Consider the following 9935-nt stretch of genomic DNA (forward strand, 5'->3'; position numbering starts at 1 on the left):
AACCAAAAAAGAGCCCGCATTGCCACGTCAATCCTACACCAAAAGAACAAAGCTGGAAGCCTCACGCCACCTGACTTCAAACTATACTACAAGGCTACAGTAACAAAAACAGCATGGTACTGGTACCAAAAGAGAGATATAGACCAATGGAACAGAACAGAGCCCTCAGAAATAATGCCACATATCTACAACTATCTGATTTTTGACAAACCTGAGAAAAACAAGCAATGGGGAAAGGATTCCCTATTTAATAAATGGTGCTGGGAAAACTGGCTAGCCATATGTAGAAAGCTGAAACTGGATCACTTCCTTACACCTTATACAAAAATTAATTCAAGATGGATTAAAGACTTACATGTTAGACCTAAAACCATAAAAATCCTAGAAGAAATCCTAGGCAATACCATTCAGGACATAGGCATGGGCAAGGACTTCATGTCTAAAACACCAAAAGCAATGGCAACAAAAACCAAAATTGACAAATGGGATCTAATTAAACTAAAGAGCTTCTGCACAGCAAAAGAAACCACCATCAGAGTGAACAGGCAACCTACAGAATGGGACAAAATTTTTGCAACCTACTCATCTAACAAAGGGCTAATATCCAGAATCTACAATGAACTCAAATCAATTTCCAAGAGAAAAACAACCCCATCAAAAAGTGGGCAAAGGATACGAACAGACACTTCTCAAAAGAAGACATTTATGCAGCCAAAAGACACATGAAAAAATGCTCATCATCACTGGCCATCAGAGAAATGCAAATCAAAACCACAGTGAGATACCATCTCACACCAGTTAGAATGGTGATCATTAAAAAGTCAGGAAACAACAGATGCTGGAGAGGATGTGGAGAAATAGGAACACTTTTACACTGTTGGTGGGACTGTAAACTAGTTCAACCATTGTGGAAGTTGGTGTGGCGATTCCTTAGGGATCTAGAACTAGAAATACCATTTGACCCAGCCATCCCATTACTGGGTATATACCCAAAGGATTATAAATCATGCTGCTATAAAGACACATGCACACGTATGTTTATTGCGGCACTATTCACAATAGCAAAGACTTCGAACCAACCCAAATGTCCAACAACAGTAGACTGGATTAAGAAAATGTGGCACATATACACCATGGAATACTATGCAGCCATAAAAAATGATGAGTTCACGTCCTTTGTAGGGACATAGATGAAGCTGGAAACCATCATTCTCAGCAAACTATCACAAGGAGAAAAAACCAAACACCGCGTGTTCTCACTCATAGGTGGGAATTGAACAATGAGAACACATGGACACAGGAAGGGAAACATCACACACCAGGGCCTGTTGTGGGGTGGGAGGAGGGGGGAGGGATAGCATTAGGTGATATACCTAATGCTAAATGATGAGTTAATGGGTGCAGCACACCAACATGGCACATGTATACATATGTAACAAACCTGCACATTGTGCACATGTACCCTAAAACTTAAAGTATATATATATATATATAAAAAGAAATACAAAGGTTTGTAAGAAATACAAAGGATTGTAAGAGACTACAATGAACAGTCACACACCAAAAAATTGGATCATCAAAGAAATGGATAAATTCCTAGAAACATAAACATATCAAGACCAAATCATGAAGAAATAGAAAATCTGAACAAATGAATAACAAGGAGAGAGAAGTAGTAATAAAAAATCTCCCAACAAAGAAAAGCCCAGGAACAGAAAGCTTCACAGGTGAATTATACCAAAAATTTAACCCTTTTCCTGTTTGTCCTAAGAATACTCACCAGCGGCACTTGCAGCCACAGCATTTACCCCAAGATAACTTTGCTATCAAATATATTGCTTTTATTATTTTTGCATTACTCTAGTATATCAACTTTGGAAACAAAATACATCATTCTATTTGTAGCATTCTGTTTTTAGTAGGGGTATCTTCATTTACAAAATATAGTAATTCTCAATTGCTGAAAATGTCAAATCCTAGAAAGCATTGCATTCCTACACATGATGTTAACATCGTTCTTGAACAGTTGTTGACTGAAGATTCATTTGATGAATCAGATTTTTCCAAAATAGATGATTCTGATGATTGAGACGATTCTGATGTTAGTTCTGTTTAGAAATAACTCCAAAAACAGTTTTCATATTTTATTTTCACAATGAAAATCAGTCTGATTTGCTTCAGCCTAAAAGAGTGTGCTTATGTAAAATTAAATGAGTGCTGGCAGCAAGCTGCACTTTTATTTCTAAATTGGAAAAGGGTTAAAGAAGAGTTAATGGGCTGGGCGCGGTGGCTCACGCCTGTAATGCCAGCACTTTGGGAGGCCGAGGCAGGTGAATCACGAGATCAGGAGTTCAAGACCATCCTGGTCAACATAGTGAAACCCTGTCTCTACTAAAAATACAAAAATTAGCCAGGCATGGTGGTGCACATCACATTATACATCTTAAATATGTACAATTTCTGTTTGTCAGTTATACTGTAATAACTCTGGAAAGCAAAAACCAAACAAAAAAAAATAAAGATAGGAAGGTGAGTGGGAAACAAACAAAACCTGGAAGCAAACATATAAACTCAATCCTACTTGATTGTATTTCTGTCTTGGGGGTTGCAGGATGGAGGAGAATGGCATACAAACTTTTAAAACATATTTTAAGTGAAATTCACATAACATAAAATTAGCTGTTAAAGCGTAAAATTCAGTAGCATTTAGTACATTCATCGTGTTGTGCAACCACTACCGACATCTAGTTCCAAAACATTTTCATCACTCCAAAAGAAAACCCTATACCCATAAAGTGATCACTCCTTATCTCCCTCTTACCCCAGTGCCTGGCAAGCATGAATCTGCTGTCTTTATGGATTTAGCAATTCTAGATATTTCCTATAAATAGAATCATATAGTATGTGACTCTTGTGTCTTGCTTCTTTCATTTAGTATACTTAAGATCTCTGAACTCTTTATAGAAGATTCTTTTTTGGGTAGTGAGATGAGTGAAGCAACTCTTAAATTATTAATATTTTATATGTATTATAAGATTGAGCAAATGAGGAACTATGTTAAGGTTGTTAGGAGTCAGGGGCCTTATTGTGGAAGAAGGGTCATACAAATTTGGAATCAGGAAAGGCAAGAAAGAGCCCTGTGGGAATGGACAGGCATTGGGGTAACAGTGTGAACTCATGATTTATGAAATATATTTACTTATGTATGTACATGTATATGTATAGGTGTGTGTGTGTATATATACATCTATGTCTAGGTGTATATACATTCATATATTTCCTAGCTCTATCTGCTGAAAGGACCCAGAAACAGACACCTAAGCAACAATGAGCACTCCCAGCTCATTAGATGAATCTATTGTTACCTTCATACCAAAGCCAGATAAAGACATAACAAGAAAGAAAATTATAGGCAATATCCCTGATAAACATAGATTCAAAAATCCTCAACAAAATACTAGCAAGCCAAATTCAACAGCACATTAACGGGACCATAAATCATGATTAAGTGGAATTTATCCTTGGAATGCAAGAATTGTTCGACATACGCAAATTTGTAAACATAGTATATCATATTAACAGAATTAAGGATAAAAACCATATGATCATCTCAATAGATGCAGAAAAAGCATTTGACTAAATTCAACATTTTTTTGTGATAAAACACTCCAAAGTGTCTGGATCTTGGTTTCTATTACTCCATTAACAGGGAGCAGGGCTCTTTAGAGAAACAGCTGAATCTAGGGCTGAAGAATCCCTGAAACTTCTTCTTAAATCAAAGCAAGAAAGTACTCAAAAAATTGACAAGGGCGTGTCACAAGCACACAGGAACCAGCTTGAAGGGACTCTCAGAGGCCAAATCACGGATTATTCGGACACCAAAATAATTAAGAACAATAATTAGTTATAAATCATTGAAAAAATAGAAAGCCATGAATACATATCCTTGATGGATTCATAAATACTTAGGGAAGAAATTAGGATCTTTGTGCAATGCCAAAAACTGACTCAGAGAGAGTCAGAGGATAGAGTGCAGAGATTAGAAAATAATTTTTCAACCATCATAGTAAAAACAAAAGTCATCAACAGATGATAAACCTAGGAAGACATTTTGATGAACAGCAAGATATTTGTATGACTGTAAAGTAAGTCCCCACAGATTGCTTACTAGCTGAAAGGAAAAATGGTCACTACAAAAAGGAGAAATCCAAGAAACACCTTGACTATGTGATCAAAATTAACTTACCAAGGGGAGGCAGATGAACATCATTTGCTGTGGTTGTGATATGCTAAGAAGGATACAATATCACATTCATATTCCTGATGGGAATGTATAACTGGAATTTAATCAGGAGGAAATATCAGATAGACCCAAAATGAGGAATCATGTTTAAAAAAAAAACACCGTTCTTCAAAAATGTTAATGTTATAAAAGACAAAGTCTGTGAAAATGATCCGTTAAAGCCAACTACAAAGACATAACAATAAAATGTGATACGTAATCCTAAAATGGCTTTTGTAGTGGAGAAGAAATTATTATTGGGTCAGTTGGCAAAATTGAAATACAAATGGTAGCTTGATGAAAACAATGTACAGGTGTCTGTTCTGTAGTTATGTAAGATAACAGGTATATTCTTAAGAAATACACAGCAAAGTATTTAGTGGTAAAGTGCTATGATATTTGTAACTTACTCTCAAATAGTTCTGAAAAGTAATACTTGTGTGTGTGTGTGTGTGTATGTGTGTGTGTGCACATGCATGTGGAGAGAGAAAAGGAGTAGGGAGAGAGTAAATGATAAAGAAAATGGAGTAAAATTTTAACAATAGGTAAATCTGGATAAAGGATATATGAGACTTTTATTATTCTTGCAGCTTTTTTGGTAAGTTGGAAATGATTTTAAATAAAAAGTTAAAAAAATTATTCCATGATTGCCTGACATTTCCATAAAGAACTAGTTTAGCTACATGAAAAATAAGTATTTTTCATTGATTTCTTGACTAGAAACCAAAATATTTTAAATTTGGGAAAATAAAAGTCTTTTAATTCTTGATAGACATCTCTCAAAGGCACAGCCAGGCAACCCTTACCTCTACCTCCTTTTTAATGTTAGGGTGATGTTTCTTTTACCTAAAGGTTTTAAGAATTTCCATTAGCTTAGAAATATTATACTATGATTACTGTATCCTCATGCTTTATTTGGCCTGAGTTAAAATTTTGGCTTTCAACAGGAACAGGCTGAGAAGTTAAAGAGCAACCCTGAGAAGTTAAAGAGCAACCCATTCAGGGTAAATGAACTGGCCTGGGTTCTTTGCAGCCTATAGGTAGCAGCTCTGTGTAAGTATCATTGGTCAATTTGTCTACACATTGATCAATTTGTTGATATCATCAAATAACTGGCTTTTGGTTTTATTGACCTTTGTCTATAGATTTTGTTTTTATTAATGTCTACTTTTTATTACTTCCTTCTGCTTGCTTTGGGTTTAATTTACTTATTTTAAAAAATGTATATTATTTGTCTGAGAACTTGCATCTTTTTAAATGTAGTCATATAATGCTATTGATTTTCCTCTAAGCGCAGCTTTAGTTGCATTCAAAAAATTTGGTACGTTGTATTTGATTTTTCATTCCATTCAAAACATTTTCTAATTACTTTTGAGACTCCCTTTTTGACATGTGTGTTCTCCAGAAATGTGATATTTAGTTTCCAAATATTTGGGGGATTTATCCATATAAGTTTCTGTTATTGATATTTAGTGTGGCTATGTTATGGTCAAATAATATACTATATATAATTTCAATTATTTTAAATTTGGTAAGGTTTGTTTATAAGCCAGAATCTGGTCTATATTTTTTATTTTTATTGAGAGATAATTCACGTACCATTAAGTTAACCATTTAAAAGCATACAGTTCAGTGGTTTTTACTTTATTCACAAGGTTGCACAGCCATTACCTCTATTTAATTCCAGATCATTTTTCACCACCTTTAAAAGAAGCTCTGTACCCATAGCAGTAACACCATTCTCTCCTCCCAGCCCCAAGCAAGTAATTATCTACTTTATCTTTATGGATTTGCATATTTTGGACATTTCATACAAATGAAATCATATAATATGTGGCGTTTTGTTTCTGGCTTTTTTCACTGAGCCTGTTTTCAAGATTTATCCAAAACTTGAAAATGAAGTATTGGTAGTTTATTCCTTCTTATGGCTGAGTAATATTCCATTATATGGATATATGGATATACCACATTTTATTTATCCATTCATCAGTTAAAGGACATTAAGTTGTTTTGTCTTTTTGTATATGATTAGTAATGGCTATAAGCATTCATGTACAAATTTTTGTATGGACATATATTTTCTTTTCTCTTGGGTATATATTTGAGGCTGGAATTACTAAGTTATAGGGTAACTCTATGTTTAGCATATTTAGGAATTGCAAAACTGTTTTCCAAAGCAGATAACATTTTTATTAATACTTGTCATTATCTATCTTTTGAGTCATTCTAATGGGTGTGAAGTGGTATCTCATTGCATGTGTGTGTGTTTACATATGTTTTAAGAGATGGGGTCTCACTGTGTTGCCCAGGCTGGCCTTGAACTCCTGGGCTCAAGCGATTCTCCTACGTCAGCCTCCCAAGTAGTTGGAACTATAGGAGCACCTCACCACATTTGGGTTTATTGTGGTTTTAATATGCATTTCCATCTATGGAAAGTTGAAGTTTGCATATGGAAAGTTGTTGAAGGTCTTTTCATATGCTTATTAGTCACTTGCATGTCTTCTTTGGAGAAATGTCTAAGCAAATCCTTTTCCTACCTAGAATTTAGTAATTGGATCTTTTTTATTATTGAGTTATAAAGGTTCTTTAGATATTCTAGATACTAGATTCTTATCAGATATATGATTTGCAAATGTTTTCTCCTGTTCTGTGTGTTTTTTCACTTTCTTGGTGATGTCCTTTGAAACATAAAAGTTTCTAATTTTTATGTAGTCTCATATATTTATTTTTTCATCAGCTTCTTGTGTTTTAGGTGTCATATCTAAGAAACTATTGCCTAATCCAAGATATGGAGAGTTGCATCTCTGTTTTCTTCTAAGAGTGTTACAGTTTTAGCTCTTGCTTTTAGGTCCTTGTTTCATTTTGGGTTATTTTTGCGTATGGTGTGAGGTAGGGGTCCAAGTTCATTATTTTGCATGTGAAAATCCAGTTGTCTGAGCACTACATTTTGAAAAGACCATTCTTTTTCTCCATTAAATTGTCTTGGCACTCTTGCTGAAAATCAGTTGTCCATAGATGTGAAAGTTTATTTATGGATTCTCAATTTTATTCCATTAATCTATATGTCTCTTCTTATGCCAGAAACATAGTGTCTTAATTACTGTAGATTTGTAGCAAATTTGGAAATCAGGAAGCGTGAGTTCACCAACTTCTTCTTCTTTTTCAATATTATTTTAGCTATTCCTTGTTCATTGCATTTCTATATACATTTTAGGATCACTTATAAATTTCTAACAAAAAGATAGTTGAAATTTTGATAAGAATTATATTGAATCCATAGATCAATTTGGTAGGCACTATCATCTAGCAATATTAAGTCTTTCAATATATGAACACAGGTTGTCTTTCCAGTTTGGTATCTTGATGAATATTCTTTTGTTCTTGAAAAGAGTATGTATTTTGCTATTGTTGATGGAGTGTTCTATAAATGTTAATTTGGTTGACAGTTTTTTCAGGACCTTTATATATGATTACCCTGAAAGGAGTGTTGAACTCATCATTGTGAATTTGTTTATTTCTTTTTTTAAATATATCAATTTTTGCTTAATGTATTTTGAAGATCTTTAATGTGCATATACATTTAGGATTTTTGCATTTTCTTTCTTTCTTTCTTTTTTTTTTTTTTTTTGAGACAGGATCTCTTTCTGTTGCCCAGGCTAGAGTGCAGTGGCATAATCACAGCTCACAGCAGCCTTTACCTTCCAGGTTCAAACAATCTTCCCATCTTGGCCCCCTGAGTAGCTAAGACCACAGGGATGCATCATCATGCCTGGCTAATTTTTAAATTTTTTGTAGAGATGGGAGTTTTCCTATGTTGCCCTTGTCTCAAACCCCTGAGTTCAAGCAATCCTCCCATTTCTGCCTCCCAAGGTGATGGGATTATAGGTGTGAGCCACCATGTCCTGCCTGTATTTTCTTAATGTATGTAATCTTCTATTATTATGTAGTATCTCTCTTTATCTTGAAATTTTTGCTCTGAAGTTGGCTTTGATATTAATATAGCCCCACTGGATTTATTTTGATGAATATTTGCATCATATATCTTTTTTTCATCCTTTTACTTTTTTTTTTTTTTTTTTTTTGAGACAGAGTCTTGCTCTGTCGCCAGGGTGGAGTAGAGTGGCATGATCTCAGCTTACCGCAACCTCCTCCTCCTGGGTTCAGGTGATTCTTCTGCCTCAGTCTCCCAAGTAGCTGGGATTACAGGCACACACCACCACGCCTAGCTAATTTTTGTATTTTTTCTTTTCAGTAGAGATGGGGTTTCACCATGTTGGGCATGATGGTCTAGATCTCCTGATCTCATGATCTGCCCGCCTCAGCCTCCCAAAGTGCTGGGATTACAGGCGTGAGCCACTGCGCCTGGCTTCATCCTTTTTACTTTTAACCTATCTATATCATTATATTTAAATTGGGCTGCTTGTAGATAGCATGTGGTTGAGTCTCATTTTATTTATCTAATCTGATGGTCTCTGTCTTTTTATTAGTGGGTTTAGACCATTTCATTTTAATGTAATTATTTGTATGGTTGAGTTTAGGTTTACATTTTATTATTTGTTTTCTGTGTGTCACTTCTGTTCTTCATTCTTCTGTTCTCTCTTTCTTGTCTTTTTTGGATTATTCAATTACTTTTATTTATATTTACTTTTCATTTTCATATTGATTTTTTTTGGTTATAATCTTTGTATTATTTTTCTACAGGCTGATCTAGGGATTGCAATACATACCTTAACCTTTCATAGTCTTCTTAGAGTTAATGTTTTACCACTTCAAATAAAATGTAGATTGGTAAACAGTATGGATGTTCCTCAAAAAGTTAAAAATAAAAATATTGTATGCCCAGCAGTCCCACTCTTGTGTAAATATCCAAAAGAAACAAAATCAATATCTTAAAGAGATGTCTGCACCCCCAAGTTTATTGCAGCATTTTTCAGAATGGCCAAGATATAGAAATAATCTAAGTATCTGCCAACATGTGACTGGATAAAGAAAATATGAGATACACACACACACATGAGGGGGTCTTCAAGAAGTTCATGAAAAATGCATGTTATGAAAAAAACTATGTATGGTTTTCAAAGCTTTTTGCACCAAAAGAAACCTGTACTAGTTTGTTATAACATGTCTGAACAAGATCTAGTTTGAGATACTAATTTGTTATAACATGTCTGAACAAGATCTAGTTTGAGGTACTAAGTTTCAAAAGGACATCCATTTGAAAAAAGCTTCTATTAGAGCAACATGAATTTAGCTAAAATTGGAGCAAGAAGAAACATCAAATTTATGGTGAAGCTTGGGTGGAAGAATTGTTAAATCACTGATGCTTTACAAAAAGTTTAAGGGGACAATGCCCCAGAGAAATCAGCAATTTGCAAATGGATAAGTCACTTTAAGAAGGGATGAGATGGTGTTAAAGATGAAGCCCACACTGGCAGACCATACTCATCAATTTGCAAGGAAAAAATTCATTTTGTTTGTGCCCTAACTGAAGAGGACCTATGAGTAACAGCAGAAACAATATTTACTACCATAGACATCTCATTTGGTTCAGCTTACATAATTCTGACTGAAAAATTAAAGTTGAGCAAACTTTCTATTTGATGGGTGTCAAAGATCAGCTGTGCCTAGATCAGTTACAGACAAGAGCAGAGCT

This window comes from Pan paniscus, chromosome 8, assembly GCF_029289425.2.
Source record: "Pan paniscus chromosome 8, NHGRI_mPanPan1-v2.0_pri, whole genome shotgun sequence".
Taxonomy (NCBI): domain Eukaryota; kingdom Metazoa; phylum Chordata; class Mammalia; order Primates; family Hominidae; genus Pan; species Pan paniscus.